The following is a 24500-nucleotide window of genomic DNA, read 5'->3' on the forward strand; positions in this document are numbered from 1 at the left end:
GATCCCAGTTTCGATTCCCGGCAGGGTCGAGAATTTTAACCATCATTGGTTAATTTAGTTGGTACTGGGGCTGGGTGGATGTGTCGTCTTCATCATCATTTCAACCTCATTACGATGCGCAGGTTGCCTACAGACGTCAAAATCAAAAGACCTGTACCTGGCAAGCCGAACATGTCCTCGGACACTCCCGGCAGTAAAAGCCATACGCCATTTCATTTCATTGAATTCACCAGAGATCTGCTGCACTCTAGGTCCACCTATCACCTTTTACCATCGAAACTCGCCAACGGTGGCACTAAAGGCCATACGCCATTTCATTTCATTGAATTCACCAGTGATCGACGATGATGATGATGATGATGATGATGATGATGATGATGATGATGATGATGGTGATGCTTGTTGTTTTAAGGGGGCCTAACATCGCAGGTCATCGGCCCCTCACCAGTGATCTGCTGCACTGTAGGTCCGTCTATCACCTTTTACCATCCAAACTAGTTGATGGTGGCCTTCGTCATTGTGTTGTACTCCATGACAGTTGATCCTGATAGTGGTGGTAGTCCCCAAATCCACATACTCATAGAACAGTCTTGACACGGTGGCCTTTGGAAAGCCCAATGCCTGCCGACTTCGAAGATGGAAGGACTCCTATGTCTGGCACTGATAATCCGGCTGCACAGAGATCTCATGCCTTGCCCAATCTGTGGTCTACTGTTACTCACATAGCCAGTATGAGGTCTGACAAAATTATAGTCATGTGGTATGCTGTAATATTACATTTATCACTATTTTGCACTATTTCACCAAAATGACAGGTACCTCTAATTCAGTTGCTCATCAGTGTAGATATAGGGGTCCAAGGCTTTTAAGTTTGCCCCCTTTAAAACAATAATCACAATCATCAGAGATAGAGATGCGTCTGGCTCTATGACAGAGCAGTCAGCATCACGGTCTTAGGTTCAGAGGGTCCCAGGTTTGATTACCAGCTGGGTTGAGGATTTTAGTCACATCTGGTTAATTTCTCTCCCTGGGAGACAAGGTGCTTTATGTTTTTTGATCAACACACGCAACACAACGCAACACAATGCAACACATCACACTACCAACCATCACACAAACACCTTATAGTGAATAACACGATACATCCCTCCACATAGGGTTGGCATCAGAAAGGACACTCAGCTGTAGAACAGGGTCAGCTTTGCAGGCCGATGACCCAGATGTTAGGCCCCTTTAAACAACAAGCATCACATCTGCAACACAGTTTGCAAAACACGACCCCAACAGGATGGAAGAAGAAGTAGAAGATCTGAGATGTAGATGCAAATATTATAGCATAACGTACTAGATAGCTCTTCTTATTCTTATTCTCCCACTGTCACCCTTATCCAGGGAACTCCTGAGTCAGACTGTGGATCATTGACCTCCATCCAATTATATCACCTCCCTGGAGAAACAAGAGATGCATGCCGCTTCTGGGGTACTCCTTAGATCTTGGTACTGATCCACTTTGGTGTTTAACATACAGTAGACTATCATTATAATGGGATCACCATACCCAAAGGCTAGAACAGCTCTTATAGAGTATAATTTATCAGATGTTTTAATAATTTTATTTACCAGTACCCATACATAGCAGGAATAGCTTTGTTTTGGAATGAATATTTTCCAGGTTGTAGAGTCGTAATCCTCTGGACCTTCTCCATCCAGATGTCTTATCTACAGCGATGGTAGACATCTTCAGAAGCAAAGGGAACTCAGCCAAGGCTGCCACGACACTGAAGATGTGTACCATAGCTGTAGACAAAACATATGGACAAGAAGGGAGCTCCAGTGGACCCTATATTCATTCCACAATTACCAGCCATAAAATGTTAAACAATTTTACTTACCGTATGTTAATACTGTGACATACAAAGTTAACTCATATTGGCAGAAAGGTCTCAAACTGTAGAAAGCCCACTGCCATTTTTTTTTCCCAATTATGAAATGAGTAATGCTGGAAACCAGTTCACAGATGGGCAAAAACTTACCAGATTCATGAATTGGATAATTTCACACATAAAGTGTAACATATGCTAAACCATTAACATTTAACTTATGTATATTATAAATAAAACAAGAAACACAAAAGAAAAGAAACAAAGTAAAATAACATTCATTAAAATAACAGATTTTTAAGTACATAAATATGTGTTCTGTTCCATGGAGTGTAATGAGTATTTAGCATTTAATTTTTATTATGTATTTGTTTCATTCATTCCACTAAAACCACATCTCAGTTTCGAAGTTCATATGATTATACTTAAAAAACAGTTACTCCTGACCATATCTATAGCATTCCTTTCCACACATTCAGCTACACTTCCAGTTTTAAAGATACTGATGATGTTACCACTGACCTTACTGATGTAGTAAGTTTACTGTAAATGCAACCCAACACATTTCTGCAAGGTAAAATCAATCAATATTTTACTTTCCACAAACTTAGTACAGTCTCATATAATAATTCTTGCACTGAAGTACAAATTAGTCTTAATGTGGCAAAGTCTTCAATACCTTGTATATGATTTTAAAAAATTAACCAATGAATATTCCTTGTCACTTACTTTTTTCATTCACAACAAACCACTTGTGATCCTCTGGATTTTTCATCTAGTAGAATAGTTTGTTACAAATGTTGTATACGCAATAACCTGGAGGCATCACGCTTTCCACACTTATCAAGCCCAGTATTTAAAACATCATCTGTTCTAGCAGCACAACAAAAGATACATAATTATTACACAGAGTATTTAACACATGTACATATGTATAATATTTATTGGAGTCCTAATAGTAACTGGCTAAGTACACAACCTTTGGTTATAAACATACAGGCTGATTATATATGTGCACCCCAGATCCAGGAGTGATTTTATAATTGTCTTAACACTCAATTGCTCAGACTCAGAGAAATGATGTCAAGATATTATCTTCCAATTTACATCCAAATACATACCTCATCAGTAGGCCTAAGTTGCTTTTCACCTACATTGAGTAAATTTATTAACTATTTCTATCTAAATTTACTCTAATTCCATTTAAGTTACCCAACAGCAAATTAGAAATATTTTATATGAGTTGTTCTTTCGAATTAAAGTTAAATCCACGCAGATGATTGGTGGAATTTCATGTTTATTACTATCTTAAATAGAAGATTGTAATCGATTTAAGATAAATCAAGAGTAAAATTTGGTATAACTAGTAAATATTATGCTGGGCTGAGTGGCTCATACAGTTGAGGCACTGGCCTTGTAACCCCAACTTGGCAGGTTCGATCCTGGCTCGGTACGGTGGTATTTGAAAGTGCTCAAATACGTCAGCCTCATATCAGTAGATTTACTGGCATGTAAAGGAACTCCTGCAGGACTGAATTCTGGCACCTCATCATCTCCAAAATCCATAAAATTGTAGTTAGTCAGACGTAAAGCCAATAACATTATTATTAGTAAATATTATTATTGAAAATAATATGACTATTTTGCTGCACACACAACTTCCTTTAGTGGCATTCAAGGGCGCCCATACCCGGGGGCAAGGTGGGACTGCCCCCCTCCACCCCCCCTAGCTCTCAGGGAAAGGCAAAAATCTAGTCTAGTCAGGTGTTTTCCTTTCAAGAAAATGATTCAAAACTCAGTATTACGTAGAAGTGGTAGCACTGTTCCCCACCAACAGGCAGGGAACACCGTGGGTTATTCTACCACAGAATTCAAGTCGCCATTTATCTTCCAAAATATTAAAAATACTACGTACACCCAGGTCTGGGCCCCACCCTACAAACTGTCATATGGGTGCGGATGGTGGCATTGCACTTGAATGTGCCATCTTTTTACGTGTTCAGGTCTAGGACCGATATAAAAGAATCTCAAGTACAGTATTATGTCTGTGAAGTCTGAATATCTTTGTCCTATGTAGGCCTTTGGGCTTATGCCGAGATTTTCTTCCGAAGAAGCGGAGCAAAGTTCTCTGCAAAATGTGAAGAGTTTCACCTTGTTTTCTTGACATGGCATAAACCCAAAAGCCCATATCATGTCTACGAGTACGGGCCATAAAAGCATCAGTGTTAACATCTTTGTCCTATGTTTGTGAAGTCTGAATATCTTTGTCCAGTTACCCTTGTTGTTCTAGTGTTACATAATCCTGACTGCTGGCTAACCCTGGACCAGTCATATGAGTAATTTCTATCTGATAAAGAAGATCATAATGAATTTAGGGTAAATCAAGATTAAAGTTTGGTACCCTTTAGAAAATATGAATTATTGAATCATAAAAATAAATATACATGCATATATACATCGCAGACCCATACTACATTTCTTATGCCACTGCACTTTTAATGTCTCTTGTTTTCCTTGTCCATCAAGGTATCTCTTGAAATTCTTGGCATTTTTTCCAATTCTTGTCTCTTTTCACTTAAGGGCATGTCGTCTTGCATGTTACAGTTATGCATGTTGCTTTGCTTAGTAATTGTCTTAGGCCTTGCTATTTGCATAAAATACTTTCATTATTGGGTGCCAAAATATTTAGACTTCACAGACATGATATTCCACTTGCTTTCGTTTCAACCCCGGACCTGAAGAGATAACAAACAACGACACGCTGAAGCACAATGCCACTAAAGAAAGTTGTATGTGCAATGAAATAATCATGGGTATAATTTTATGTTTTAATAATAATTTTCACTAATTGTACCAAATTTTACTCTTGATACACCAAAAACCCATGATGATCTTCTCTTTAAGATAGAAATAAGCATTAAATTCCACCAATTATCTGTGTCAACATCAACCAAACTAATACAAGGCAATCCATATGAACATTTACAATTTTAATGAGTTATAATTTCCCTCTGGATGTAAACATGAAAATTAGTTTAATGAATTCAGTAGCTCTAAGAGAACTTATTTTGGTACCTCTACCATCCATTGTTGACAATTATTACTATTGTTGGCTGTTATTATTTTTCTTTACAATTTACTTTATGTCACACTGACACACATAGGTCTTATGGCGACGATGGGATAGGAAAGGGCTAGGAGTGGAAAAGAAGTGGCCATAGCCTGAATTAAGGTACAGCCCCGGCATTTGCCTGGTGTGAAAATGGGAAACCACTGAAAACCATCTTCAGTGCTGCCGACAGTGGGGTTTGAACCCACTGTTGGCAATTATTAATTAGTTTGCAGTCACTATTTTTTACATTCATAACAAAAACATGCTGTATTCTCTTTAGCAATGCTTTTTTTTTTCTTGTGGAAACATACAGGAAGGTAAATTCCTTGAATAAATCATAATGGGCATTTCAAAGAGAATTTGGTGTGCATGTTTTTCCAATCAGGTCAACAATTTTATCGCTGGTATGAAAGCTGAAGACAACTGGCATGCTCCTCAATGAGAGTGGAGGGCACAGACCAGGCAATGGTCAAGATTGTGTTGACGATGATCGAGAACACTTACTGACCTCATCAAAATAATCATTAGTATACAAGCATAGGCCATGATCGCTTGCTAAACAATGTGAAGTACTAGGAATGAAGTCAGTAGGATTGATGAAGATGCACTTTGGAGAATGCCATGAAATATGGTGCAATGAGTACAATTGTATATGGATGCAAGAAGAAGACACTTTCAACATTTATTCTAAGGAATCTCCCACAGTTACTCTGAAATCAAGAACATATTGCACACATTTCTTATTATAAGTTCAAGAATTATATGGTATTAAAATTGTAAAGTTTTATATACCGAGTAGGTGGCTGTGCGGTTAGGGTCGTACAGCTGTGAACTTGCATTCAGGAGATAGTGGGTTCGAACCCCTCTGTCGGCAGCCCTGAAGATAGTTTTTCCATGGTTTCCCATTTTCATACCAGACAAATGCTGGGGCTGTACCTTAATTAAAGCCATGGCTGCTTCCTTCCCACTCCTAGCCCTTTCCTATCCCATCATCACCATAAGACCTTTCTGTGTCAGTGCAAGGTAAAGCAAATTATACCAAAAAGAAAGTGTATATGGATCACACTGCATACTGAATTGTCTTATAATGTTGTTCGTGATTTGTGAAAAGGATAAGTTATACAATATACTCAAGATCCCAATCAAGACATTTCAGAAGAATGGTTATTTTCTGAGAGATTAATAATGTCCGAAGCCCAAAGAGAGATAATCATAAATTTCTTCACTTGCTAGTTTGGCTTTCTTGCCATAAGTAAAATCTACCATGGATAGGACTAGCAGCATTCTCAGAAGGTACAATGTCAAGAGCATTACTTCACCATGTTAAAGATTCCATTGGTCTTAACTGCATTGGAATATATGAGATACCTTGTTTCAGTGCATCTTTCTATATTGGCTGAATGGGCAATATACAAGGTGGTCAGAAATAATGTGAACTGGGTATATGAGCATTAGAGGGTTTATTATACTGATAAATGTTTTGAAAAAATTAAATCGATATCTTGCGCCATTGTAATTTCATCAATTTCTGAATTTAACCAATCGGATCACTCTGCAGAAGAATTCAAATGGGCTATGAGAAGCAGTGTTGCTAAATCTGCACATGGATTAAGATCGGCTTTAGAGCACCGATGGAAGAAAGAGAACTTTGCCAGGGGAACAATATGAACACGGACCTCCGAGCTGACAGGATCGCGCCATAGCAAGTACACTACGGTGACACCGGATGAAACCCACTGAGTGTTCATGTTTGATGAAACACACACACACAGCACTCGAGCCATCAGAATTCACCAATGAAGGTTAAAATCCCCGACCCAGTCAGAAATCAAACCCAGGACCTCTTGAACCAAAGGACATTATTTTGACATCGTATGTCTTTAGGGTCCTAACAATAACCAGCAGAAAAAATTAATATTTATCTTACAACACCCTGTATGCACATGGTGTGATTTGACACTATAAATAATCACTACCCAGCATTTAGAATTTTTTTTTTTTTTAATTTGGTAGCAAGTGGTATGATAGGTGATCTTAACTAATTTTCGGTTGCTGAAAACGAGTCCGTTGTCCATTTCAATGTATCAGGACACACTGCGGAATAGACAGACCGAACAACAAATCAGAGGCACTATTTGAACTACTGGAAGAGGAAGGCTTCATCCTCAGCAACAAAGCACAGGATAAAACATACATGTCCCACAACAGCTCGAGCACTATAGACCTTGTATGCTACTGCAGAAACGACCTAAAGCTCAAAACCATAACTACCACCACAGAGTCAGCAGGCACACCTATAAGGAAACATCTCCCAATAAGAGCAGAATTCCAGATAATATCGATGGAGAGAAGCACACAAAATGAGCAGCGATGGATGCCAAGAAAAATAGTTCCCAATCTACTAGTTCAGAATATAAACGTGGAAGAAATACTGAACACAATAGAAAGGGGCAACATTGATCTTGCACTGAGGAACCTAACTGAATCTCTGATGCAGTCTGCATCCCCAAATCCGACAAAGAGGAAAAGCAAACCCTGGTTCGACAGTGAATGCTACACAGCACGGAACCTGGTCCTGGAAAAACTGAATGACCTGAAAAAGATAGACACGAACGACGACACTCTAAGGCTCAACTATGTACACGTAAGAACGAGATATACCTCGCTCCTGAAGGCTAAGAAACAACAGTATACCCAGGCCAAAGAAGAAGAATTAATACGAGAAGCAGAAGCAAAACCCTACAAAGTCCTAGAGCTACGGAGAACCAAGGTGACCCCAAGTATCTCAATGACAATATGGGAAAATCACTTCGCAAATATACTTCAAAAGAAGAAAATGCAATACCATGCCAAAGGAAGTACCCTGCTAATGGAAGAAAAAAGAATAACAGAAGAAGAAGTTTGGCAAGCAAACGAAAAGAGCAAACCTCGAAAGGCAGCTGGCCCAGACAATATCTCGAACGAGGTGATGAAAGGATCAATGATATACACCATTAAGATATGGACAGCCCTATACAACAAGTGCCTAGAAATCATGGACACCCCTGCAGTATGGAGAGAATCGACGGTCAAGGTGATCTACAAAGGGAAAGGACCACAGAATACTCCAGAATCCTACAGAGGGATAGCCCTGGAATGTACACCATTCAAGATAATGAACAACATCTTACTTAAAAAGATCCATGACAAGATAATGGCAGTTATACCTCGGGAACAGTACGGCTTTACTCCCGGAAGATCAACTGTACAAGCGGTGGGATACGTACTCCAATTCATAAGCGAAGCCCTGACTAAACCCAAAGGCCATGCATATGCAGCATTCGTTGATTACAAACAAGCTTTAGACGGGGTAAACAGGGATAGAATACTGGAAAAACTAAAGCCTGTGTTAGACGAAGAAAGTCAGATCTTTAAGTTCATAGCAAGCATCCTCCGAGAAAATACAGTCAGAATCCACGATGGCCTAATCCAATCCAAAGGAATCCAGCAACCAAACGGAGTACTCCAGGGAGATCCTATAAGCCCCATTATGTTTAACGTACTTACCCATGATGTGATACAAAGGATACAAACAGAAGAAGTGAGGATGTGGTTGTACACTAATGACATGATCCTGCTCTCAGAAAGAAGAGAGCCCCTGCAAGAAGCCATAAACAAATTGGAAGAGTGGTCCCAAGAAAATGACCTAGTTATAAATAGGGAAAAGACAAAAATAATGAAGTTCAGAAAAGGAGGAAATTTGGCAAACACTGATAGATTCACTTGCGGGGAAGAAGTACTGGAAATAGTCAAAAGCTACAAGTACCTACGACTCACTCTGCAAGTGACAGGACATGCCTTTTCCAAGCACATTGAAGACAGAGCTGTAAGAGCAATAAAGGCGACTTTCGAGATAAAGAAACTGCATCTACTATCCGTCACAACAGCCCTGAGACTATTCGACATAAAAATTGCTCCCATTGCCTCATACGGCATACAGCTTATATGGAACCACCTCACATACTTGAATCTGAAGCGATTAGAGGGAATTAAAACAGCCTACCTGAAAAGAATGCTCTGTGTCCCAAAATACATGCAAAACAGAATAATGTATATCCTGGCAGACACAACCTTCTTTATAGAAGACCTGATGAAAGCTCATAATCTGATACCAACAAAGCACCAGATTCCTAGAAGACAGGCGACAGAAAGCGAGGGACGTCAATCCCAGACTCCTCACCACCCGAGCGATGACAAGCAACGAATGGAAAAAGGCCAACTACCAACTGCGCCATTTATATACGAGACTACATCACCGAATATGTTCAACCAAGGGATACCACAGCCCCACCGACAGATGTCAGTGCAACATATGTGGAGAACCATGCAACACGTATCATATCATTGAGTGCAAAGACAGGACATTGACTTTGTCACACTATGCAAATGATGCTAATTTTGTTTAATTAATTAATTAATACCTTGTACACAATGTGTTTAATAAATTATATATACTAGCATATAATAATAAAAAAGTAAAATTAAGATAAGTTTGTAAATATTTACAGAGGAAAATAAAGATATTTTGAAAAACAGTCCATGACATATGTATTCATTCCACTATCTTTTTGTGGTTGCAAGCCAAATAAACAGGAGTTTCATCTGTATAAATGCCAATATCTGGGGTCTCTTGATTCATGTAGATGCTAATAAACAGTACATACATGATTTCTGTGCTTTAGCAATGAAGTGTGAGTACTGAATTCAGGAAGAAGACAATGTAATGCAAAACAACACCAGAAAATGCTATTAAAGGTAAAATTTGTAATTACCTTCATGTGAACAGTCCTAGATGTTCCCTTGGAATGACCACTTGGCTGGCCAGCATCTGACTGCTGCATTTTTGTAATCTCTTTTCAAATACCAACAGAAGTTCTTTCTGCCTCCTTCAGGTCTTGGTGAAACCTCTCTCCCGTCTCTTCACTAACAACTTTTCCAAAAAATAAAGGAGATGAGAATGAAGCAAGTGCACTTTCAGGCTCATCTGTTCAAAGTTTCACTCTTTCAGAAGCTTTCTAATTTGTGGCCCAACAAAAATGCCTTTCTTGACCTTTGCATCTGATATGTGGAAACTTGCTTGCAATGTACTGAAAACAGGGGCTACTTTTGTCCAAGGCATTAACAAAGTGCCTTATGATTGCCACTTTGATGTGTAACTGTGGCAAAATAACTTTTTGCAGATCAACTAAGGCAGCATTTGTAACATATTTACATCCGGTGTCAATCTCTTAGGTCAGGTAGGTGTAGACCAGTGTTTGCCCCTAGCTCTGCTGTCCTATTCACATAAATGACAATGGAATTTATTGTAACCTGCTTGTTGCCCTAATAGAAAACCCCACATCTTCAAGTCACAACACACATCCTACCTGCACTCATGATATTTGATATTGTACAAAACAGTTTTCATAGGTGATGTAACTTAATTTTAACAAAATGGATGTGCCACAGGCATTAAAGCTAGAATGGAGTACAGCCTTTAAATGCTTTAGAGGACTCCACAAACAGTCTCCAGTCTTCTGGCTTGTAATTGCTCCCCAGCTGTTCTATCAGTCTTGGAATGTCACAGCAGTAGTTCAGATCATCTTCCTTCTTGAAATACTTCCTGAACTTCTTATCTCTATTTTTATACAAAGGAAAGGTAGTTCCAGGAGCAAAATGATTTTCTTCTTACAATCATGACCCTAGCAGTTCACTTCTTTCCTTCATGACACTGAGATCTAATATCATAGAGTTTGAGGGATGTTCCACCATTCAACACATTGTAAAATATGGTAAATTTATTGGGCAAAGACCAGTTTCGAATCCCTTGGAGTCATCATCAGTTCTTGTTGAATATCAAATCAAGGGGAATCTGATAACAATCATCATTAGGGTTACAACTCAATTGGTTGACATAAGACATCATAATAAAAAATTATACACATAATGGCGATTGCCTAAAAACACATCAATGGGTTGCAAAACATACACCTTGAATTGTAACATACACAGAGTATGCGCAGGCTCCGATTTCAAGTAGTTAGTGCCCTGGGCAAACAATATTTAACCGCCCGCCCCTCTGCTCGTTTTCCTGTTCCTCTAAAAAAATAATTGTTTACAAATTAAATATTACAGTTTTCAAGATTAAAACAGCACATTATGCAAATACAGTTCTCATAATTAAACTTATTAAGCCAAATAAGAATGAGACTGTTTTTGTTTTTATTTAAAAAGCCGTTGGTTCAGTTTGATAGTTTGTATGTGAGTAAATAATTTTAGAAATAATACACGTTTTCTTCATGAAATTTAAATATATAGATTAAATTCAGGTTTTAAAGTTAGAATGCCCAGTCCACCCATTTGTAAACTGGGGCCTGAGTATGCGATACTAGGAACTTAAAAAGTTCTTAGTTCTGATTTAAACTGTCGTGTGTTCATGCAACACAAACACTGGAGACATATGCACTGGTTGAAAATATATACAAATCTACATGAAATACCTATAATGATATGAAACATATGACGTTTTAAGAATGTTCTTGGACTTGATGGTCTAGTTTCTATCTAATTAAACTATATGAAATATATACACATTGAAATGAAATGCACACAAAGACATAAACTAAAGTTTTTGGTTCTGGTTCAAAAAACCACACTATCACATGAAACATTTGGTAATTTACAAAAGTTGACATGGATTTTTTTTTTTCAGCAAACGTTACCACCGGGCGAGTTGGCCATGCGGTCAGGGGCACGCAGCTGTGAGCTTGTATCCGGGAGATAATGGGTTCAAATCACACTGTCGGCAGCCCTGAAGATGGTTTTCCATGGTTTCCAATTTTCACACCAGGCAAATGCTGGGGCTGTACCTTAATTAAGGCCAAGGCCGCTTCTTTCCAACTCTTAGGTCTTTCCTATCCCATCATCGCCATAAGACCTATCTGTGTTGGTGCGACGTAAAGCAACTAGCAAAAAAAAAAAGCAAACATTACCAAACGTTTCATGTGATTGTGTGGTATAATTAGTCATTAAGTGTTGTTTCAAAAGGTTCACATGTTTTCAGATGATTGTAACAAGATTGATGGATAAGTTTATGCTGAGTTATACAAACATACGACAGTTTTCAACCCAAATCCAAGAATATTAAAGTGCCATGTGTTTCATATCAATGTATAAATTTGTATATTTTCAACTAGTGCATTTGTTTCCAGTAGATTGAAACAAGACCAACAAGTCTATTCTGTGTTCCACGAACACACAACAGTTTTTTAAACAAGAACCAAAAACTTTTTAAGTGCCAAGTAGTTGATGTCTTTGTGTGCATATCATTTCAATGTGTATATATTTCATCCAGTTTAATTAGATAGAAACTACACCATCAAGTCCAAGAACATTCTTAAAGCGCCATATATTTCATATCATTATAGGTATTTCATATAAATTTGTATACATTTTCAACCAGTGCATATGTCTCCAGTGTTCGTGTTGCATGAACACATGACAGTTTAAACCAGAACTAGGAACTTTTTAAGTTCCAAGTATTGCATACTATGTGTATGTTACAATTCAAGGTATATGTTTTGCAACCCATTGATGTGGTTTTAGGCAATCGCCATTATGTGTATAACTTTTTATTATGATGTCTTATGTCAACCAATCGAGCTGTATGTAGGCAACTCTAATGATGATTGTTATCAGATTCCCCTTGATTTGATATTCAACAAGAACTGATGACGACTCCAAGGGAATCGAAACCGGTCTTCGCCCAATAAATTTAATATATTTTACAGCATGTTGAATGATGGAACATCCTTCAAACTCTATTACACGGTATTAGTTATACGACAACACAGAATTGAAAATCATAACCTACAAAAACCGAGATCTTATAACAGATTATTCAACTCCAGCTGGTTAAACAATTGTGGGCTTACTGCTTCTGTGGCTGCTGAAAAATCCATGTCAACTTGCTTTTCATCAGAATCTGAGGAAGCTTCAGAGTCAGGTATACTGGTAGGAGGTGAAATTTCTGGTCCATAAGGAACAGGTCTCATTGCTGACCTTAAATTCAGGTACACAATACTGTTCTTGTTTTTCTTGTTAAATTCAGTTACTTTACACAGGCAAACATAGCAGTCACTGGTATGGTCCTGGGGTTCATACCAAACCATCCCTGTCCTGAATGGAAGGGCCTTACATTTTCCCTGGCTCCATTGTCATAGGTTTTCAAGGCACATTTACAAATTACGTGAGGAGCTTATGCCTTATCCAAGTCTCCTAATTTTACTTTAAAATATGCATAATATAAACTTTTCATCATTGTGGATATTGGCCTACTTTATTCTTTCATTATGTAACACTCACACATGTAACAAAATGAGCCTGGCTTATTCACACATCATCTTCTAATTTCTGACACACTCACCATTTTCACAATACAACACGATATAAACAACAGGTCAGATTTCCACCACACTCACAACGCAACTGACACAGGACTAGGCCACAACTCTGCATTTCAGGTGGTAATAATTCTAAAAATAGACTCTGATATTGGATGAGTTCAATGGAGGAGACAAATTCGGTGGAGGTGCATTGGATTGACAAATATGCACAACAAAAACAAAGCAAACTGCGGCCATACTAACAACAGCTGATTCACTGTTGCAATGACATTTTCAGGTAGTAAATGGCATTTAACACTAAAACTAGATGTGATACAAAAGAAACAGTGACATTTCTGAAATCAAGAGACCTTATTTAGTTAAAATCAGTTATGAGATTCTTTGCCACAAAAATCATGCTGGTAATCATAATCATAGGAAACTTCCATGGAAAATATGAGATCTGTGAAGTGCTGGTAGTGATGTTTTATGTTTGTGACAGGAAATGTATTTGGATGTGCAGAAAAAATCAAGAGGTGGGGTGAAATTCTGAATTATCTTGACGCTTTTTAGCATAGAAAACCACAATTCAAACCAATGCTATACATTGATGAATAACTGAATTAGAGATATCTGCTGGTTTAGCAAAATGGCTCTGTGGTCGGCCCAGTAAATGTGATAGTATAGCATAGCATGTCACTGTGATGTCATCAGACCTTGTACCGGCCGTGGACCACAGGATGGGCAAGGCATAAGATCTCTGAGCATTTAATTGGGGCCAGATATCTGAAGTAGTGCAGGTATTGGGCTTCCCAAGAACTGCAGTGTCATGTGTTCTATGTGTATGTAGATTCGGAGGTAACCACCACCACCAAGACCAAGTGCCATGGAGTATGTATTGATGACAAAAGTCACCATCAGCTAGCTCGGATGACAAGTGGTGATAGATGGGCCTGGACTGCAGTAGATTGCTGGTGAATTCAATGCTGTACAACAACAAAGTATGAGCAGTTATGGCATCCAGATCCATCTCATCACAATGGGGAAAAGGAGCCACCATCTCACAGAGGTGTCTCTGCTCACCACGCATCAGAAGGCATAATGACTGACATGGGCAAAGGTACACTGCCTTTGGACATTTGAAGTGTGAGAAAAGGTTACTTGGTCAGATGAGATGAGGTATCAGATGGTAAACGACGATGGCAGGGTACAAGTACATCACTCACTCCATGAGACAATAGGTCCCTCTTACCAGTAGGTTACAGTTGAGCCAGTGGTGGCACAGTATTCTCTTTCAAGGACTGTTCATGTGGGATGAAATAGGATCCCCGATATATCTGCCGACATCCTTCACTGGCAAACATATCAGGAACCTGTTGTCTGATCATGTCCATCTACTTGTTCCCCTTCAGCAATCTGTAGGAAAGTTTTCCTGTAGCAAGGCTGTGCACTGGCCCATCACTCCTAAATAGAAGCTGACTGATTCAATGAACACTCCACAGACATGAGGATTCTTGCCTAGTCCTGAATCCTATTGAGTGCATCTGAGATACTATCAAGATGGATTTGTGCACCCTGGATGCTGCTCTGATCAATCTCCGTGCAATATGGAAGGTTCATAGTAGAGTTCACAGAAGTCCCACCTTACAATACAAACATCAATTGAATTAAAATCAATTAGTACATGTTTCATCCTTATTTCATCGATATCATCAGCTATAGCCTAAATACCATGTAAAACTAAAAGATGAAGGTATCACATAACAAGAAATGCAGACCCTCCACAGCAAGACATGGATAAACCAACTTCAGCCAGCAAGGATATATGTTCTTTCAATACCTTAACTTTTAACAGCCTGGCTTGAGCATGAGGTCACACAATGTCCCACACAGCACAAATCAAGATTCTCCAAACTCATAATATAGTATTATAACGTCTAAATCTACATCCACTTTAAGAAGAGCCCAAGGTGGTGCCTTATTTTAAGTCAATGAAAGACTTTTACACAACAAGGATTTGATATTTTAGCCTTTATATAATTTTAACCATTTCTTGTCAAGTGATACCTTTATCTTTTAGTTTTAAATGGTATTTAGACTATTGCTGATGATATCCATGATATAAGGACGAAACATGTACTAGTTGATTTTAATTAAATTGATGTTTGTATTGTTGAACTCTCTTATAAGCTTTATGGTGACAATATGGAAACATTATGAAGTTTATAATATGTAACAATATGGGAGGTTGCGCAGTGGTCATGTATCAGTATGGCTCCTTATTGCCTTCACTAACTTGTGGAGTCTATGTCATGCCATGTAACTGCCATCATCAGGGCAAAAGGGGGTGTTACACGCTATTAGCCAGGTATCTCTAATTCAATTGCTCATCAGTGTATAACTATGGAGACAGACACTATTCTGTTGGGCTAATGGATTAACACAAAGAAGATGAATTAGAAGTCATAATAGAATAAAGACAATGGCAAATCAGCATCAGAAGAGTGAACAATTGAAAAGGAAACATGGACAAACATGAAAACACAAAAGGACAAGGACAATCGCTATATCTCCATACTTTGCCATCCTCTGCTCTCTACTCATTAATCCCAGTTCTTTCACATCCATTCCTTCTCAGCCCCAACAAGCTCATTTCTGCTTCCCAGATTCAACAGGAGGATGAGCTTCAACACTCATCAAAAGGCCATCTTGATAGAACTCCAGCCTTAATGTGGGACGAGTGGAATAAGAAGAAAGTCAAATAAATGGAGGAAAAGGATTTTTTGTTCCCTTCCATCACTTATAATAAGAATAAATGATCTCTGATATATGAGATCTCATTCAAACTAAGATGTTCGATATGATGGAGGTTGATATTTTGTTGCCCCTTAAAACAAGAATCACCTCAAAACTGAATTTCCTACCTCAATAAAAGGCAATTGTTATTATATCCATACAAAAATCATATTTGAACATCAAGATTATGTTGTTTTTAAAAACATAATACATGCACATTAATTGGTTTGCCTTTGGTGAGTGAGTAGAAAGATAAACTGTATTTTTATAGGCATGAAATCCCCTTCATGTACTTTATAGGGCCTCCCAAATTATAAAAACTCTGCCAATGGAATTGGTCTAATCTAATAGGCTATGTTTCATCTCATTCCTTTCAAGTGCTGGGTCAAGTAACAAAGACTGTCTACATGGTAAGTTATACAAACAATACAGTTGGACAGGCCTGTCACACACCTTCATAATGATGACAAATACTTATGGAACATTATTGATATAAAAATGACAGGGAATGCAGGACATACTACAGAAAATCTGTCTGCGCTATGCACATTTTTTTATGAACTCACTGAGTTGTGTATCTGGAATACAGGAGTGATATCTTACTGTCTGAGCTATGGAAAGCTGTCAAAGATACCAATATGAAATAAAATTCTATACAATGCCCAGACCTTTAACTTGGATATACTTTTCAGGTTAGATTCTAAAGCTACAAAGATTTTAACCCAATCACATTTATCCCATTTCCTAGGTCCTGACCAACACTCTGGCTATAAAATCTAACTACAGTGTGATATGAAATAATGGACACTAAAGGCTTCATCAATGAACTAAGTGCAGGCCTTTGAAACGTAGATGCATCACAGGATTTTCAAGATCATAATGAGGTGGTACTCCATCATGCTAGGATATCCTGTAAAGTTTTACCTCTAGCAAAATGTAGGGAAGCAGTCTGATTTGATTACATTTTCAGAATGACAAGTATATTCTGATACAAATAACAAGAAAAGGCAAGATAGAGCAGGGATGTGGGCAGTATAGATTATCCTGAATACTGAACCTCTGACAGTGGTTCAACCATGTCGAATATAAGACCAAGTGTGAGGACTCAGCCATTAATAGCACGGTAGTTTGCAGTCCCGCTACTGCACGCACTGCAAGTGATTATATACAACACGTGCTCCAGTAGTTCCGGCAAGCTGGGTATAGTAAAGTGCAGGAAACGTGACTGTGTGAGATGATTCAGTGAATAAGTTGAATTGTCTTTGCTTTCAGTTCCTAAAGTCAGTTCATTGTGTGTTGTATACTTCAAGCATGTATCTTGTAAGACTTGATTCATTTAATAGTTCAGCATGCTGCACTGTTTTGTGCCTGGCTCTAAGTCAGGCTATGGTGGAGTAGTTGATGATATGTGATTTTTTTCACCACTGAAGGATAGGAATCAATTTGAAAACTGGGCCAGAGCTATTCCACGGAAGGATACTGAGTTAATGCCTAATAGCTGAATTTGTCATGTTCATTTCTCTGATGATTTGATAGTAAAAGCAAATAATTTTATCGTGAATGGTGAAAAAGTAGATATCTCTCATGTGAGATGAAAATTACGTCCAGGAGCAGTGCCTCACATTTTCCCTAATTTGCTGCCAAATCTTTATGCAAGCTTTCGAAAGTCCAGCAACTGACAAATTGAGTTGGTAAGTAGAGTATTACCTTGAAATAGTTCATGGGTGTTTGTTTTAATATGCTGGGAGTTAAGTGATATTTATCTGTATATGTACACTCTAGTAACCTGTGCTTTCCACAACATGTGATGAAGGCCATAGCTCTCATTTCCATGTATGATTTTTTTCCATTGTAACCTGCCATAGTATTTTAATTGTAATCTCTCATTGTTTTTAAAAAGGCAGTGTATATACTTAACAGTTACAGAGTAATACATTTCCTCTGGCATTATTCCTAAGACTAGTTGATCAGTACTGTGGAGCTTGCCCACTTGAGTGCTGCCTGGCGGGGTGCACTTGAACTCAGAGTCCTCACACTTGTTCTTATATTCGTCATCCATGATAAGGCAATTCTGTTATGGGAAATACAAAATAGCAAAACTTACTCCATGATAGTTACCAACCTTCTGCAAGGAGATGTCACCAGAGGAAGGAAAAGAAGAAAATATAAAAGAAAAAATATTTCTTCTGAGAAAGTGAAGCAGAAGATTTTGCAGAATGTCGAGAGTTTAGGCTACTAGTCTCATTTCACAAGGAATAATTCCAACTGTCTTTTACATCTAGTATTCCAACCATTAGGCTATATTCAAGCCAAATAGAAGAGAATCCACCCTGTTTTTATACTACAATATTGTACTATCTTTTTCAAAAGAAATACACTTCTAACTATTCCAAATTAAAAGAATATGTTTCATCCCTCTTTGGGGGACATCTTCAGCTTATAGAAAGTACAAAGTTATACAAAAATACATGTCAAATATTTGACAAGACAATCTAAAATTTATTTGAAAGTTGCTGCCCAATACAAAATGCAAGATGTGATTAATATTCTAAAGGGACCAATACTTTCTTTCTTGAACTAGATCCAAGTTAGTGGTTGTCTCGTATATCGGAGGAATGGGAGGTCCATTTTGGTAGCTGAGTGGTTAGCGTGCTAGTCTTTGGATACAAGGGTCCCGGATTCAATTCCCAGTTGATCAAGGGATTTTTGCCTCCAATGGTAGGTTTCCTTTGCTTGGGGACTGGGTGCTTGCATGTAACTCACCGTTTAGTTCAGCCCCTCAACTCCTCTGTATAAATGTTAGTGGCAGAAAAGGTATCCAGCTGTAAAACATGTGCCAAATCCAGAATTCACCAAGAGTTGACCAGAGCCATCTCGCATCATGAGTGACTGAAGGAAAGGCAGAATCTTACTCCTAGCGTGATGTCATCTGCATGAGTGAGAGTGGTGGGTGGGGGTGCCCTGGGCGTCATAAACCCTTAACACGGCCTTGCCTGTCATAAATATCTGTTGAGAACTGGGATCATATGAGCCCTCATTCTTTAATGCTAATGGCTAGAAACAAAATCTTTGAGATTGTTTGACAGACCTTATATCATATTTATCAAAACATACAAATAAAGAATTTGCAAACTCTTATAAATCATGCACATCAATAATATTTCAGTATGAAATGGTCAGTTATGTATGAAAACTGTTCCATGAGTTAATATGAACCCATTATGTCACATAAATAGCAATAGAATTTTAGTTAAAAGTAAAATCTGATCCTAGGCTGATGGATACTAACTTTGAGTTACAGCAGAAAGAACTGATCTCAGACATTCAGCTCAGCTTCTGCTTTCTAGTAGAGAAACTACGGGATTCCCTGAGAGGTAGAATCTTATCCATTTATTATTTTACAACAGGTGAAAAATCTTTAAAACCATCTACTATATTTCCTTCAAGGTATTACAAGGGAAGTGTATCTGTTCCCTGCCTCAAAAGAATTCATCTTCAATAAAAACATTCTTCCTTCCTCTGGATGAGATATGACTATGTACAGCTATTAGGACTCCATTAAAAAGACCTGTATGTACATCGACTAATAGGATAAAGATCATCTTGACAAGTATAAATATCCTGTATCTCACATAAACACATTTTGGGTACAAAGATCTCTTGTTTATATATGTACATACAACATAATTTTATTAATATTACACTTATGCAATTGTTTGATATTCCTGCTCCACTGTATTCTAAATTTGCTGACAAAAATGAAAAAGTTTGCAAAGAGAGAACAAGAATCTGAACAGTGAAAAAAATATAAGCTCTTCTGTTGTAGTATGTTATACTGGGTTACATCACAAGATGTTTGTTTTTATATATGGTACCAAATATACACAAACACATATACTCCCACACAAACACACATAATAAATAATTTATTTATTGTTTTTTTTTCTTTCTTTCATATAAAATTGTCACTCACTCTCCAGTTTCTAGTCACACTGTAACTCACTCGCAAACACAGTCACTTAATACACGAGAGACGAGACACCATTTCATGGTACAGTTCCCAGCACTGATGCTCACAGAGAAAGGTGATTGTAGCTGACAGCTCCAGACTGCAACAGAAATAAGCCAATTAAGTGAAACAATATTTCTTTGACAATATAGGTTTTTGGACACTTTTTTATCTCATGATAACAAATAATTCACAAGAACTTGCCTAACATGACGAAATACTTGCTCCTGACATTTCTACACATGTCCTTATTTACTTACCTTACTCACCACATGTTCCTAAATTCCAGCCAAAATACGTGACAGAGACTTTTTTTTAAATCAACTAGGAGGAACTGAAACACGCTGCTTTAAATAGTGAATAGGATAATGAATTCTGACAGATAATATAGACAAGAAAATAGACCTATTTAATTCTATTATCTATTGACAAACATGCACCTAAGAAAAGAGCGAGTCTCGCAGCCAGCTTGCCCTTGATTGACAGTTGAACTAAAATCTACAATGGCACAATGTGATGCATTGTATCGATGTTATAAGCAAATCTTACTGTTAGATATAGCCTGTATGAACAATACCAACCTCTTAGAAACAGAATCAAACAACAGATCCACGACAGTAGCTTCAATGTTTAGGTAGTAACATAAACAAAGAAATTACTCAGAAACAACTTCAATCATTAGGTATTCGTAAACACCATGAATTAAAAATTTCCCCTCCATGAATTAAACAGTCAGTATACTAGGGAAATACTAAACACAGAAAAACAATTAGTGTAAAATACAATCAATTATTTACTAAGACAACAGCCTCCTGATTACCCATCATTCAAATTCCAAAAAGTTACAGAGTACAAAGTGAGCTTGATGTCTCCAGCCATTGGATCAGATGACATCCTTTTCTCTTACGATACCAGTATTGATGATACCATATTGCCAATAATAACAAACATATTTAACTTCTGTCTTCTTCTTTCAGTAATTCAGTCTAATGACTGGTTTTCCCCTTCAACTGGGTCGATCCTGTGTTGTGTCTGCATAGCTCCTGCATCCTGAGTTCACAAGAAATGTCATCATGTCTTACCACTGGTTATTTTCCAACATTAAAATTGGATTTGTAGTCCTCAGAACATTAAAAAGTCCATAAAATATTTTAAACGGCATCTGGAGTGTCATTACAAGTAATAAATCTCATTGTAGACCGTATTGGACATCAGATATGAACATTAAAACAAGAATAATAGTTAACACCACCTTTCCAATACTTATCTTTCCTTATATTTAGGAAATAAACATTACAACAGGCATTGTAAGATGGGACATGTTTCGCTTAACAGTCGTAAGCATCATCAGCCAAAAATAAATCTTAGCCTAAAGTTAGGTCAGGGCCCTGAACCTAGCGTCACTGTTCATCTCAGCAACCTGGAAAAATATGGATTCAACACTAATATTGGTCATTTTCAATTTTGATTTCATGTCAGTCCCTCTATGTTTGGTTGAGAGCTATGCTGGAACATACACACATAATCTTGGCCAATTTGATGATGATGATGATGTTTGTTGTTTAAGGGGCCTAACATCAAAGGTCATTGGCCCTCGGTCAATTTGGACATTTTCTTTTTCACTCCTCACCTCCCATGCCGACAGGGGCTGAACTTGGACTTAAATGGCATTTGGAATGTCCGTATCTATCTCACTGACCCCCAAAACTATAGATTCAGCACTAATATAGGTCGTTTTCAATTATATTTTACATGTTACTCTCTCCCAAATTCCACCTCTAGGGGTGTTAGGAGGTGCCCTACCCCTCCAGTATTTCTCTGTATATAGTACTAATAAATAAACAAACAAACAAACAAACAAACAAATAAATAAACATTAATAATTAATTTGAAGATACAGCATACAAATTGTGCATAGAGTTGAGAACATACTAGAATTATCCTGTACACTATCATCATTCACTTTCACAAAAGATCACAATAGAAGATCTTCAATTTGTACAAGTGAGTGCATGGTATCAGGTGCATTGCACACCACATAATTTCCTCTGGGTCATGAAAGTGCTCAGTTTTACACAGCTTATGGTGTATCCATGTACCACCAATGAGTTCACAAAGTTTTGTAGCTCTTGGTTAGTTTTGTCCATGTCCTATTCATCATGGCCTCCGTTCTATAAAAGATCATCATTTCATCTCTTTTCTTTACTCTGTCTTGCTTTAGTTTCTCCCAGGCATCTGTGAATGGTAGCCCTTTTATCATTCGGAGGTCTGCGATGAAGGAGGTCTCCTTGGCCAAGTTCGTATGCTAGTTGAGATTTTGTGTATTTCAATATCCCCAGGGTAACTTTTAGAAAGTGTGACTTGGCTGCTTCAAGTGTCATCAAGTCTACCATGGTCACCTTCTCCCAGATGATTTCCAGCCCGTATGTGGTGATGGGAGCTATTTTTGTGTATTATATTATTTGTGGAGACTTTATGTGGGCTCTGTAGACTCTAGCTGTTGTTTGTAATGTCAATCCTAGATATGTGAATGTATTTACTTACTTAAGGGGAGTTGAACCAAGGTAAATCTTGTCATTAGCTGCTTCTCTGCCTCCTTTCCAAAATATCATTTTTACAGTTTTCTCAGTGTTTATTTTAATATTGTTATCCTATGCCCATCTGTCTAGATTGTCAATGGCTTTTTGCAATTCAGGTAGAGAACTCGACCCAATGACCATATCATCTGTGTACAAGTATATGTTAACATTTACAGTTCGAAGCTTGGTTGCTGTGACCGGAGTTGGGACAGCAGTTAGAAAATGGCGGAAGCCTCTTCAATTTTGTTTTGAAAAATTCATTTGTTGTCTTAAAAATTATTTATGTTGTATAAAATATCTCCTTTTTGAACATTTGAACATTGGACTTATAGTTTCAGAAAATTAGAAAATTTTGCTATGGTTTTGTATAAAATATCTGTTTTGGAAGAATTATGTTTGGAAAAATTTTGTGTTTAAATTATCATGTAGCTGTGAGTTTTGAAATTATGTATCTAACTTATGAAACAGAGTGTACTTACACATGCCATTTTTTGGTGACAAAATTAGTGTTGCGTAAAGAAACATCACGAACATTCGCTAGCAGAAATGAAGAGAGCTTTGATTGGTAGGAATAACGAAAATTTTAATTGGTGAATGTGAAAGTCGGGAGTGAATTCCATATCCTGATTGGTTACCTCGGTGGTTGCACCATTTTTGGCTTCTTCATTGGAGCGAAGCTTGCATCCATGTCTTTTGCTTCGGACCAACCTTGTGAGTGGTCATGCTCCTGGATTCATCCTGTAATGGGATGCCAGCCTCAGGGAAAGCACTGTTTCTTCTTGTTTTTCGGACATTAACTTAACTCGAATGTAAATTTTCCTTTTTTCATAGAAGTTCACCCTCGGAATTCACATTCGTCACTAATATTGTTACAATGACTTAGCTTTTAGCCAAGCTCATATCATTTTAAATCTTCAGAAGCAATTCCATTTTCCTTTTTTAGAAACATTGTAACTAACATTTAATTTAGATTTCCCTTGGGCTTGCCTTCCATAGTTCTGTTTCACTTAACTCAAGCCAGTTAAACCTATGCTCCTTACTAGAAGTAATTTTAGTATGGAAACAAGTTAATTGGCCTTCGTGTTAAGATTTATATCCCCCCTTTTTTTTCTGTGTTAAGATTTTACTTCTTCCCTTTTTTTTCTTTTCTGTGTTAAGATTTTACATCTTCTTTTTCTCATTTGTTAAAAGGAATTAGCCCTCATTATAAACCATGTAAAGTTATTTCTATTTTCCTTTTTTAAAGTGTAATTTGAAATTGTCATCGTATGAAGTGCATGCATATTACAGGTGCAGTCTATTTCTAACAGCCTTTGGTATATGAGATGTTTTGGTTCTTTCTTTGCTGATTTTGAGTCGTCCTTTTTAATATTGGTTTTGTTGGCTTAAGGGTAATTACCTTCTACAAATTTTTCTTATACAAGTGATACGCTCCACCTACCTCATAGGATTTCCATGCCACTTCCCACATCATTTTGTAGTTTTCAAGTTTCTCAACCTGTTGTTTATGTTTTACGTGGCTTTGAGTATGTGAACCTTGTGTGTGTTCTAATGTTTTACTGTGTTTTTAAATTCATTATATTTATCATTAACCTATTATTTTTATTTAACATGTTTACACAATCTGTAACAAGGTTACAGTTGCCATTACCACATCGTGCATCGCTATGTTAAAGAGCCGGGGGTTGACTGGGTAACTTTGCATTACTCCCTTGATTTGCA

General features: G+C 37.6%; 1 protein-coding gene across 4 annotated transcripts in view; it reads right to left on the bottom strand.

Moving 5' to 3' along the window:
* Nucleotides 1-1719: 1719 nt before the first annotated feature.
* Alk (Anaplastic lymphoma kinase) overlaps nt 1720-24500 on the bottom strand; it is a 730031-nt gene continuing 707250 nt past the window's right edge. For 2 of the 4 annotated variants that reach the window (XM_067151544.2, XM_067151543.2), the window contains exon 25: nt 19557-20299. The gene's annotated coding sequence lies outside the window, so the exon portion shown is untranslated. Of the gene's footprint in view, nt 2749-19556; nt 20300-24500 lie in introns of those variants that run through there. The other 2 variants (XM_067151542.2, XM_067151541.2) reach the window with 2 other exon arrangements.

Source organism: Anabrus simplex, chromosome 7 (genome assembly GCF_040414725.1).
Source record: "Anabrus simplex isolate iqAnaSimp1 chromosome 7, ASM4041472v1, whole genome shotgun sequence".
NCBI classification, from domain to species: domain Eukaryota; kingdom Metazoa; phylum Arthropoda; class Insecta; order Orthoptera; family Tettigoniidae; genus Anabrus; species Anabrus simplex.